The sequence below is a fragment of the Dromiciops gliroides genome, chromosome 3, assembly GCF_019393635.1.
Source record: "Dromiciops gliroides isolate mDroGli1 chromosome 3, mDroGli1.pri, whole genome shotgun sequence".
Lineage (NCBI taxonomy): Eukaryota > Metazoa > Chordata > Mammalia > Microbiotheria > Microbiotheriidae > Dromiciops > Dromiciops gliroides.
The window spans coordinates 526482620-526496254 of NC_057863.1; the positions used below are offsets into that span (position 1 = coordinate 526482620).

Here is a 13635-nt window from a genome sequence, read left to right on the forward strand (position 1 = left end):
ATACTATTAGCTACAATACCATTTGTACATTTTTATACATTATTTAATTCGATTTTCATAATAGCTCCTTGAGACAGAGTGCAAACATTCCTGTACCTATTTTACAAATGAGGAAACTGGAAATTCAAATAGTTTAAGTGATTTACCAGGTGTTATGATGAATGTATGGACTGCCTGATTTGATGGAGCTGTTTTATTATCCAAAAGGATTTTATGAAACCCTGGATTAAATAGGAGCAAAATGCCCTTTGACCAAACTTCAAACTGGACCCGATAGCTAGCATCTATGTTCCTATCTGCTGACTTCTTTCCCAGGAAAGTAAGTCCCAATCTTGTAAAAATAACTACAATATAAGCATATGATACTTGTATCAATAAACATAAAACTCCCTTGGCAAATATGAACTAATTGTAAAGATTCAGTAATAAAAGTATATATCTGATTCATATATTAGCATGTTATTGAATCATTCAGTAGTATCTGACTTTTTGTGGACATTACATGCCAATACTTTCCATAGGATTTCCTTGGCAAAGATACTGGTTTGCCATTTCCTTCTCCAGTGGATTAAGGCAAACAGATATTAAGTAACTTAATGTTAATTAAATGTCTGAGACTGGTTTCAACTAGTTCCCAGCACTCTATCCACTTGAGCCAATTACCTGCTTTTCAATAGCTAACTAAGTAGGTAGGTAGGTAGGTAGATAGATGATAGATAGATAGATAGATAGATAGATAGATAGATAGATAGATAGATAGATAGATAGATAGATGATAGACAGACACACACAGGCAGGCAGACAGACAGATAATAAATAGATAGGAAGAAAGAATATGTCTTTTAGGAATTCAGCAAGAAAATGAGAGCATTTCTTCCCATTATCAGCTCTATTATTTAATATTGTACTAGAAATGGTAACTATGGCAATAAGAGAAGAAAAAGAAATTAAAGGAATTAGAATAGGTAATGAGGAAACAAAACTATCACTATAAATGATATACTTAGAAATCCTAGAGAATCAACTAAAAAAACTACTTGAAATTATTGACAACTTTAGCAGTTACAGAATACAAAATAAACCCACATAAATCATCAGTTTTTATATATACCAATAAATCCAGCAGCAATAGTTAGAGAAATTCCATTGAAAATAACTGTAGACAATATAAAATACTTGTGAATATCCCTGTCAAGACAAATCCAGGAACTATAGGAACACAACTAAAAAACATTTTTTACAGAAATAAAGTCAGATCTAAACAACTGGAAAAATATTAATTGTTCATGAGTAGGCCAAACCAATATAATAAAATGACAATCCTACCTAAATTAATCTATTTATTTAGTGCCATGCCAATCAAACTACTCAAAATATTGCATAGAGCTAGAAAAACATAATAAAATTCATCTAGAAGAACAAAAGCTTAAGGATGTCAAGGGAATCAATGAAAAAAAAAATGTGAAAGAAGGTGGTCTAGCAGTACCAGATCTTAAACTGTACTGTAAAGCAGTAAGTAATTATCAAAACAATCTGGTACTCGCTGAGAAATAAAATACTGGATCAGTGGAATAGAATAGGTATCAATTACACTATAGTATATGACTATAATAATCTAGTATATGATAAACCCAAAGATCCCAGGTTTTGGAACAAAAACTCATTATGTGACAAAAACTGCTGGGAAAATTTGGAAAACAGAATGGGAGAAACAAGGTATAGCTCAAGATCTCACTCTGTATGCTAAAATAAGGTAAAAATGGGCACATGATAACATAAGCAAATTAAGAGAGTATGGAGGACGGCTAGGTGGCCAGTGGATAAAGCACCGGCCTTGGATTCAGGAGTACCTGAGTTCAAATCCAGCCTCAGACACTTGACACTTACTAGCTGTGTGACCCTGGGCAAGTCACTTAACCCCCATTGCCCCGCAAAAAAAAAAAAAAAGAGTGTGGAATGGTTTATTTGTCAGATTTATGGACAGGGGAAGAATTTATGACCAAAGAAGATATAGAAAGCATTTTAAAATGTAAAATAGATAATTTTGATTATATAAAATTAAAAGCTTTTGTACAAGCAAAACCAATGTAACCAAAATATAAGGAAAACAGAAAACTGGGAAAGAATTTTTGAAAGAAATATCCATTAATAAAGGCCTTATTCTCAAATATATAGACAACTGAGTCAAATTTGTAATGGTCAAAGACTATGAACAGTTTCAGACAAAGAAATAAAAGCTATCTATAGTCATATGAAAAATGCTTTAAATAACTATTGATCAGAGAAATGCAAAATAAAACAACTCTGAGGTACCACATCACACCTGTCAGTGCAGTAAATATAACAAAAGAGGAAAATGTTGGATGTTAGAGGGGATGTGGGAAACCTGGAATGCTAATCCACTGTTGGTAGAGTTGTGAAAAGATCCAAACATTCTGGAGAATAATTTGGAATTGAACCCAAAGGGTTTTTAATACTGTGCATATCCTTTCATCCAACAATGCCACTGCTAGGTTTATATCTCAGACATCCCCACAAAAGAGAAAAAGACATATTGTACAAAAATATTTATGGTGGGCTAAGAATTGGACAGTTAAGGAATGCCCATCAGTTGGGGAAATGGCTAAACTGTGGTATATGAGTGGAATGGAATATTATTGTGCTACAAGAAATGACAAGCAAGACAATTTCAAGAAAAACTGGAAAGACGTTATAGCAACTGATGTATAGTGAAGTGAGCAAAACCAGGAGAACATTGTACACAGTTGACAGCAATATTGTTTGATGGAAAATTGTGACTAACTTAAGGATTGTCAGCAATGCAATGATCCAAGACATCCCAAAGGGCTAACTATCCACCTCCAAAGAAAGAACTGATATTGATAGAACTGATTGATTGAACACAGACTGAAGCATGCTATTTTCACTTACTTTTTTCTTTTCTTTATTGTCTTTTATTTGTTTCTCATAACAAAATGACTAATATGGTAATGTTTTGCATAATTGCACATATATAAGCTATATCTTATTGTTTATTGCCTCAGGGAGCAGGAAGGGAATGGACAGAAGGAAGGATAAAATTTGGAACTCAAAACTTTAAGTAGAAATGTTTATTATCAAAAAAGAAAAAGAAATGACCATTTCCATCTTCTATACTGGGGCATTAAAATTTTATTTAGACACTGCTAATTGAAAATATGGGCTAATTTTTAAAAGGTACATGTGCCTTATATATATATTCTACAGGCTACATTTGGGATGATTTAAAAGGCTTTCCTTGCATAGCCATTCCTCAAAAGTAGTTTCAGTGGTCCTAGAAAAAGGTGTCAAACACTTCCCACAGGAATCCTGCAGTCTGCAATACTCTTGAGTTGGCCCATAACAGATTAAAATATAACTGGGAAATATTTAAGAAAATTGATTAAAAATACAATAGAACATAGATACTATTAGTACATGGTTTTCTAAGCCAATATTCAGCCCGCAGGTATCCTGATGTAGTGTTTCGTGGCATTTATTTCTGTTTGAGTTTGATAGCACAGGTCTAGGGAATTCCCCTTGTGTAAATTATCAATGATTTATAGCGAATTCCCTGAGGCTCAGGTCACCCAGCCACTATATGAAAAATAAACATCTCGGGGCATCTAGGTGGTGCAGTGGATAGCACTGGCCCTGGATTCAGGAGGACCTGAGTTCAAATCCAGCCTCAGACACTTGACACTTGCTAGCTGTGTGACCCTGGGTAAGTCACTTAACCCCAATTGCCTCACCAATAAAATAAAATAAAGTAAAGTAAAATAAAGTAAAATAAAATAAAATAAACACCTCACCAAAATAATTCACTCTGAATATTGTAGAAACTCCTTATTCTGAAGAGACTTGTATGAACTGTAACATAGGATTGCATTGGCTGAAGCTATTTACTTTCATTTCTGCTTATTGTTTTTCCCCCAGCCCCCAACCCCTAGTCATGCTGGCAGGTGGTAATCCAGAGCCACCACCACCTTTTCTCCATAAAAATCATGATAAATATGTTCTCCACATATAGAATGCCATTAGGCCAGCAGTTAGAAGAAGCTATGACTTATATTAAGTAAAGTCAGGAAGATTTCACTGATGTTCTGAAGTATAGATAGAGCTGTTTGACCCTAAAGATGAGTTCTTTTCTGTCTTTACTTTCTGTAAGGTTCCCAAGAAAGTGAAAATCCTTATGCAGTAGAACAATTTGCATAACAAAGGGACAGTAACACCAAAAGCTTTACTGAAACTGAAATAATTTCCTACAGCACATCACACCATTTATTTCCTTTGAGTAATAATGTTATCTTTCCCTCTGTTGCACTTTTCATTTTGTAGTACAATACAGCACTTGACAAATGAAACAAATAGTTTCACCACTGAAATACACTATGGTATTAGATTCTACAGTGTAGAGGGCAAGCAGCAGCTGGAATACAAGTCCTGTGTGGGGAAGATTGTAATACTTTAAGGTAAATATGATAATGAATATCTTTATGGACCTTATTAAGGCATCTGTAATTTACACTTTGAGCTCTTCATTAGGAAATTTAATGACTATTTCTCAGTTCTTATCATCTTTTCCAGTTAATAACATAATATGGTCCATATACAAAAGGTATAATATTAATCAAATCAACTTCGTAACATAGAACTATCCTAACATATAACAAACTCTCTTAGGAAGCATGGGCTTCCCCCAGACTCCTCCCCCTGCCATTAGAGTTCTTTGAAGTTCCATTGCACTCTGAGATTTTGTGAAATCAAGTTGGGTCTATGAGAGTCATAGGAGATAAGGTCTATATTGCCTTTCCTTTCTTTTCCCTCAGGTTTCATTATTGTTTTGTTTTTTGTTTGTTGTTGTTTCTGATAGATATAACTTGGTATTCACTAAAAATCAAAACCTTTTCACCTAGTGATAGTGCCCGAAGGCTGTGTTCTGTTTGTCTAATCATAGTGAAAGCAGGGAAGAGACTGTAATACTCTCAAAATTGAAAGATGACAAAGGTTTGCATGAATGAGGCCTGGGGAATTTCAGCTGTCCATCTGTTTTTGATTTTGTTGTTCAGTTATTTCAGTCACATCAAGCTCTTTGCCATCTCATTTGGGAGTTTTCTTGACAAAGATACTGAAGTGGTTAACCATTTCCTTCTCCAGCTCATTTTAGAGATGAAGAACTAAGGCCAAATGACTTGCCCAGGGTCCCACAGTTTCTGAGGCCAGATTTAAACTCACAAAGATGCTTTCCTGATTTTAAGCCCAGTGCTCTATCTACCATACTACCTAGCTGGCCGAGCTGTGTTTTATAGGGGTCAAATAATTCTTGGAAATTATTTTCAAGTGCCAAATATGTAGCAGGTGCTCAATTAGTAGGATCTTTCCTTTGGGCTTCCTCAGCCACATCCAATTAACTGATCTGAGGGTACAAATCCTCTTAAAATCCTCTTTATGTTGCTTACTCTCAGAACTTCTATCTTCAGAGGTTCTATCTACATTAATGGAGAAAATTTCCATTCCAGACATTCTCTGCATGGATGAAATCTTAGGTCTGGACCTAAATAATGAACAACCATTACCACCAGTTTCTATGGTATAATGCAGAGGTGTCAAATATAAGGCCCAACACTTTTGAGTGGGGTCCAAAGCAGACCAAAATATAATTGGGAAACAATTAACAGTTAACAAAATAAATGCAAATTCAATAAAACATAGATAATGTTAGTATATGTTTTCGAAGTCAATATGAGGCTACCAGGGATCCTTTATGGACAGTTTGGTGGCCCCTCTGTATTTGAATTGGGCATCTCTGGCTTGGTAAATAAAAGGCTAACCTGGGAGTCAGGAACACTGGGTTTGAATTTTTGCCTTTTATTCATGCTGGCTATGTGAACATAAGCAAGTGTCACAATCTCAGAGTGCTGAAGTCAACAACTCTCTATGGCTATAAATTATAAGTGAGTTATCTCAATCTGAATTCCAAGTGGCAGATTCCACACCTGGAGTTCTCTACATAGATTTAGTCATAGGTCCTCAGTTTTAAATAAATAAATATAATGCATTGTGAAAATGACTCATATTGTTAGGATCAACCTTTGATTTTTTTTGACCCATAAGAGTTTCATTAAGGTCAAATTGTTAACTACAGATCCTCTAGTGAACTAGAGGGACTGATTGACAGGGAAAGTTGGACTTGTTTAAAATAAAGGGTAACTCACTAAGGCAACAAAATCTGAGAATTTTCCCATGTTTCTGATTTTAAAGGAATGATATGTGATCATAACATGCCAAAAAGAATGAAAGGGAAGAATGGTTCACCAGATATGTGAAGGAAAAGACTTCATGAGTTATTCATTTGGCATCATTTCTTTAAAACTGTATGGAAGACTAGTCTGGATTTGAAAGTCAACTATTGCTTCCAAACAATCTGATCAAGTTTTTTTAAAGTTACACCATTAAAAAATGAACTGAATATGTTAAGTTAGATTAACTTCCTAATGAAATCTGAAAATTTTCCAAAAATAGCCACTCAATTTGAGAATTCATGAAATATTTTCATAGAACTATGATGGATGAATATTTTTGAAAGTTCTAAGATGGAAGAGGAGTTCATATCCAAAACACAAGCTTCTCTGATATTTTGAAATCATAACTGCTATTGGTTAATTAGGTATACTCATACCTTCTAATATTTTATGGAGATTATTCTTTCCTTTTTTAAGTACAAAATAGGATAATGAAAAATTTCCTGAAACTGAATTTCTATACTAGAAAGTTTTCTAGTGGCATTCCAGCTGTACCTAAAATCAATTCTCTTAAACTATCAGGCTTAAATTTGTTATTATAGTCTGAAAGTGATGGACAAAAGATATTTAATGGTTAATTCTGGTATCCTTGTCTTTAGGAAAAGGAAAACTTAAGTTATAAAAAGGTATTGAAAACTCTGATTCATCAGCCCTCCTGATGGAGCCAGCGCAACGATAGAGATGTATTATATTTATCACTTATCCTTTTATACTGCTTTTTTATACCTCAAAAGTAAAGGAGATGAATTAATAGGGAAACCAGAAAGGAAAATTTGATATAAAATTTTCTCTTCTGACTTTCGGTTCTTTACCTGTATAGGAAAAATTATTAAGAAATTTCGCATTATCCTACATGCAGGGATCAACTGATAAACTACATATATTTTTCATAATGACATGGTTTGTTCCAGATAGAATAGCATTCTGTTGCTAGAAGACTGGTTTAAGCTTCATTTCAAACATGGAATCTTTTTTAATGATAACATCAAGGTAGCTATACTGCTCCTAGTCAAGGCATTTTCATTGTAGTGCTATTTTTAAACCTTAAAGATATGCCCATAAAATTTATTCTGAGCTTACAATTGGCATTGAAATATGTGAATTAAATCACTTTAGCTATTTTAAAATACAAATGAAGGGGAATGACTCTGGCTATTTCAAATATATTAGTGTTCCTCCTCCACAAGATTTAATTTGTTTTCCTAACTGAACTGGTTGGTGCCTCTGGGCATTTGGCTAACAGAATAAACTCCCAAGCTGTTTTGTTCCATATAGGAGCTGTTGTATATCTATTTAACCCAGAAGGATTTTTTGAAGGTGGGCTAATTACAGAGACAGGCATGGATTTATTATGCACCAGGGATTGTGTTTGTGTGCAGAAAGGAACAAAAGCCTCATATACAATTTGCACCTGGGCCATCCCATATGCTAGCAATAATATTTAAGCATCGTTGGCAGTTCTTATCTATGATCTTTAAAGCTCAGAAAGGTTAAGAGTTAAGACATAGCTACCAAAAAGGAGGAACAGCTTGAATTTTGTTGAACACTAGACAGAATAAGGACTAATTTAAATGTTATGCTCTACTGCTTAGAAATTGATAGAATGTTGTACCTGGAGTAAAGAAGACTTAGGTTCATATGCTGCCTCTGATACTAACTAGCTTTGTGATCTGACAAATTCATTGAATTTTCATGTGCCTCAGGAAACTCACAGGACTTATCTGACTATCATATACCAAGCAAGATTGGCATCAGTGGAAGGAATTCGCATACCAGAAGTTCCTCACTTGAGGAAATCTAATATCTTATATTACTATGTTCTTCCAGTTAGTATGTATTCTACTTAGAAAACTGTGGTTTCATTGACTGAATCATGATTTCCAACCTACCCAGATCATGATTTCTCCATAATTTTGTAGAAGGCTTTGACATTTTCATCTATAACTGAAGAATTAATTACCCTATGGATGTTCTATAGCCACAAATTCTCTGAACTCATCTAGGCTGGTTTTTGGACATACTTACATTTTATCACTGTTCATATATTAAAACTTGGCTTACATTCCATTGGCATAGCCTTTAAGAATCCAGGATCATTTCTATGCCAGATGAAGAATCATCGTAAAAGATTTTGGTGTAAAATGTAATATTCTAACACAGATCAAGATAGTACACAGTGGTGCAGCTAGGTGGTACAGTGGATAAATGACTAGCCTTGGATTCAGGAGGACCTGAGTTCAAATTTGACCTCAGACACTTGACACTTATTAGCTGCGTGACCCTGGGCAAGTCACTTAACCCTAATTACCTTGCCAAAAAGTAAAAAAACAAAAACAAAAACAAAAACAAACCAAGATAGTACACAGGAATTTCATCAAAGAACATAGTTTTAATCTTACTTGAAATCACATATATTAAGGTCTTCTGTTACCACCAGTACCACCACATGCATATTTTTTTCTTTTTTCTTTTTTTTTTTTGCAGGGCAATGAGGGTTAAGTGACTTGACCAGGGTCACACAGCTAGTAACTGTCAAGTGTCTGAGGCCAGATTTGAACTCAGGTCCTCCTGAATACAAGGCCAGTGTTTTCTTTATCCACTCTGCCGCCTAGCTGCCACCCGTATTTCTTGTTAGCAGCAATGAGGACTGGGGGGAAAAAGAGAAGTTGGCTTCTAAGCCTGTTCTAGCTCCTGTATTGACATCTGGGAAGCATAGGAGAGAAAACAGATGGAAATGGCAGCAGAAAGGGCCTCAACACCAACTAGCCAGATAGATAGATTGATCAATTGATCAATCGATCGATCCTCCAAAAAAAAAAAACCACAAACAGGTGTGCTCTGTTCCTTCTTTAAATCTTTCCAGGTATCTTTTGTGATTCTTTTATATATCCTAAATAAGAGGTTAGGTCCCTCAGAGCTCTCTCTCTCAAATGAAAACCACCTTGGCCTCATCTGGAACCTCATTTTAAGAGTATCGACTTTAGCTCGTATTCTGATAGGCACAGAATTCCAGCTCCTTAGGTCCTTCCTACTGCCCATAGATAAAGATAGACTAAGTGCCCAATTGAGTAATCCTTATTTTCTAAGAAACGCATAGACATTAGAACTTCCTGGATCCATGCCCGCATGCATAAGCTTTAAGCATGCCAGTTTGAATCAGACAAATGTACAGTAGGGGAAAAAATATATCATTAATAAACAAAAGGAATTCTTGCTTCCCATGACTCTATGGGAAGTTGAAAGTACTGTGATATATGCCCTGTTTAGGACAAATTTAACTTTACTAGCCAAGGCAGAAAGTGGCCAGACCAGACAGACCAGTAGTCAGAGCTTCCCTGCTTCTAGTATTTAGTGGCTCTCTGCTCTCATAAGGAGAGGTAGCATAAACGTATGATAAACTTAGTTCTGTACCTTTCCTAGCTCTGTGATGAATTCTCTTTTCTGTTCTTGCCTTTCAGAATCAGCATCTGCCTATTTACTAGTCTAAGTCAATATTTTTACAGCTGTTTCTATTGGATATGCTTTTAGGAGAATTGTAGGTTTTCTGAAGTGACTGTGGTCTTATGACACCTCATCAAAGGCCCTCATAGATTAGTCAAATATTGAAAAAGGCAGAGTGGCAGCTGTATATCACTGATGTTTTCCATAATCTATGATGAGGAAGAGGAGGAAGGAGGGGGAGAATGGATATTTATATAGCACAATATCCTTTATAAAACACTTTGCATATCCCCAGTCAGTATTACCATTCTTTTTTCTCACTGCTCTGCTATTGTGAGTCTTCAGTATTGGGAAGGGAATGCAGAGACCAAATCAGCCTCACACTAGACAAAATATCAGTATCTCCTTCCCAGCAATAACATATTAAAGTGTGCCAACTCATCATTAGTTCTGCAAAGGCAGTACCTGATACTTCCTCCTTTCCAGGGTAGCTAGAATAAGAACACTCTGAGGCTGCCCATTTTGTTTCCTTTTTTAGGATTTAAAAGTTGAAAAGCCTAATTGGGAAGCAGTTTGTGGTCAAAGTGAGAAAGAGATAGGAGATGCTCAAGTAGGGGCCCATCTAATATTTGTTAATTTAATTTTATTTGATAGAGATAAATTATAAAGAAAATGATAGAGCTAGAGAAATAAAAAAAGAGGATTTGGAGGCAGATTAAAGACCAGAAGGATATATGTATATATTCACATATGTGTCTATATGTGTGTATATATCCATATATATAAACAGTTCATGAGTGTGAGTGATATTTAAAATTGATACAGAAATAGCCTCCATTCATTTTAGAGCAATTATCGTAGTAAAGGGGTAAGATTTGAAGAGGGAAAGATGAACAGTGAGAATTTTAAAATGAATCAGAGGGCAGCTAGGTGGCGCAGTGGATAGAGCACCGGCTCTGGAGTCAGGAGTACCTGAGTTCAAATCCGGACTCAGATACTTAACACTTACTAGGTGTGTGACCATAGGCAAGTCACTTAACCCCAATTGCTTCACTAAAAAAAAAAAAAAAAAGAATCAGAGATTTAATGTCTAAAAGACTAAAAGGAATACAAAGGTATTATAGTTCTTCACTACTTCCAAAGATCCATCAGTATGGGTACTTTTTTGAACAGATACAGATTCTTACCTGTACACATACAAAAAAAACCCAACTAACTGGTCAGCTTTCTCTCTTGACTCATTATAATATGGGGAATAATTATGAAATTGTTATAATATGAAAACTAAAATTACTTTTTTGCATGTACAATATCTATATTTCTTCTTTATTAATACAGATGTTACCAGTAGAATATTGCTATTAAAGAGAACATTTTTACTCATTGAGCAGTTTAGGATTATTGAAAGCATTGTAAAAGTGCCCAAATACTGTCTTGCATGATCTCCTCATTTTGCTCAATTACCACCCCATTCCATTGTTCATTAACATTTTTGCATATACTTTCTTTTTCAGAATGGCTAGCTAGAGCAAAGTATTTGACATTATTAAGAATTTTGAAAAAAATTATTACTCCTCACACACAAGGACAATTTCATTTTTGATGTCTATTCCACAGCACCTGGCATATAGTAGTTACTTAAATCCTTGTTGACTGATTAATTGATTTCACTGAAAAAACTTTGTGGTGTTCAGAGACTCAATGTAAATATTACAATTGGATCTGTGATCGAATTTATTTGGATACTACCTCTAATGATGATGATAAAATTTAACTTATATAATTATTTAAGGTTTACAAAGTGCTTTATATATTTTCCAAATGCAGACCATAATCTATTCATGACTTTACATATGCTGGTCCATGTAGTTTTACTAAAATTCCACAATGGGTCCACTCTTAACCCTACCCCTATGCTGTGCTTTCCTTTAGATCTCTTTCCATTGCATAGATATTAGTGGAAAATACTGACTACCAATTGCCTACCTTTGATTCTGACTACTTGGGCATCCCATCATATATGGATACATAGATATAGATGTAGATAGTAGATATAGATATCTGATGACATATCTTATGGCACTTAGTCTGCAAAGTTTCTTATTTGTACTATGCTACAACATACTTGCATATATAAGGAGCTTCTTTTTGAGTGAAGACTTTGTCTTCAAATAATGCTTTATATTATGGTTATACACTATTATTAGAAGAATGTTAAAAAGATGAGATGTTTCATGATTCCCAAAAGCTTGTGGTTGAGTTCATTTTCTTCAGTGTCTGTCCAAGATAATTGTACTGATGGGCCAGGTCTATGGGTTTCCGCTACAACTGACTATAACAGCCTAGATAAGATTCTTCATTCACTTGATATTTTTTCTGTATGGATAGTTAGAACAAACTCTTTTAGATGATTATGGGACTCATTTTAAATGCTTTGAAGTGTTCCAGGACTTGAGATAAAGAACACAATAGCTTCCAAAAAAAATAAAAGTATCTAGAAAATTTAATCATCTTTAAGAAATAATACAATTGAGTGCAGCTAAGTGGGACAGTACATAAAGTACTGTCCCTGGATTCAGGAAGACCTGAGTTAAAATCTGTCAAGTGTCTGAACACTTGACACTTACTAGCTGTGTGACCTTGGGCAAGTCACTTAACTCTTATTGCCCTGCAAAATAAAAAAGAAGGAAAAAAATACAATTATTACAAGGCAGCTCCAATTGTTGTTATCTCCTTTTCAAATGATTTTATGTTCATCATGGCTAGCACTATCCAACTCTCTTCCCATTCTCTTTTTTAAAGTAGTCATACTATACTAGCTATGGTAGGTGTAACACCACTCATTTAGATAAAAACCCTTTATCCTCTGTCACTTCAACTTATACTCTTAGACCCATCTATCTATTCCTAGTCCCTATCCTGTTTTCCATATCCTTCGCATTATACCTTTTAGAATCCCTCTACTATTAAAAACTTCCTTTCCTTTTCCATTATATCCCTTTATATTCCTTGCACTTCTTAGTGCTATCTGAAGCTCAGCTTTCCTCATAGAACACCAAATCACCCAACATGTTAGCAGTGGTGGTCCTATGCCTTACCAAGGGTAATTCTTTCATCTGCTCCCTTTATCCCATTTTTCCCATTTCTTCAAGGATATGGGGGCAGTTAGGTGGCACAGTGGATAGAGCACCAGCCCTGGAGTCAGGAGTACCTGAGTACAAATCCGGCCTCAGACACTTAACATTTACTAGCTGTGTGACCCTGGGCAAGTCACTTAACCCCAATTGCCTCACTAAAAAAAAGAAAAACACACACGAGGATATGACTAAATCAAATTTCCCCTCCCTACTTTTATTTTGCTTCATGTATTAATTTCCCCATGCATTCAAGTGTTCCCTAACCTCAAAAAAAAAAAGGACAAGATAAAACAAAACAAAACAAAATCTTTCCAATAACCTTATTGTTCCCTCAAGCTTGACACTTAGACTTTTCCTTCATCTTTTAGGGAGAATAGTCTAAATTCTCCCCACCTCACTACCCACTTATTGCTCAACTCCCTGAAATCTGTTTTCTGTCTTGTTCTCTATTTGATCTCTTCAAGATCCCTAATATCCCTCTCCATTGTCAGTTCCAAAGTTGTTTTCTCAGTCTACATTCTTCTTCATCTTTATGAATAATTTGACATTAGACTACTGTTATGATTAAAAATATGAGAGACAAAGTTTCTGGGTAATTTAATCATTTTATTAATATGGCTGGTGGGTTATTAATAAAATGAAGCCTATGACAGTCTCTCTCAGACCAAAGACCCCATGGTGGTGGGGCATAGAGCTTATATACCCTTGATACAGTAGGTGTTTAATGGGGCCAAGAA

The 13635-nt window shown here is 35.1% G+C and overlaps 1 protein-coding gene across 8 annotated transcripts in view; it reads left to right on the plus strand.

Annotated features, from left to right (window-relative positions):
- GRIA4 (glutamate ionotropic receptor AMPA type subunit 4) overlaps positions 1 to 13635 on the plus strand; it is a 478367-nt gene that overhangs the window by 256401 nt on the left and 208331 nt on the right. The window lies entirely within an intron of this gene.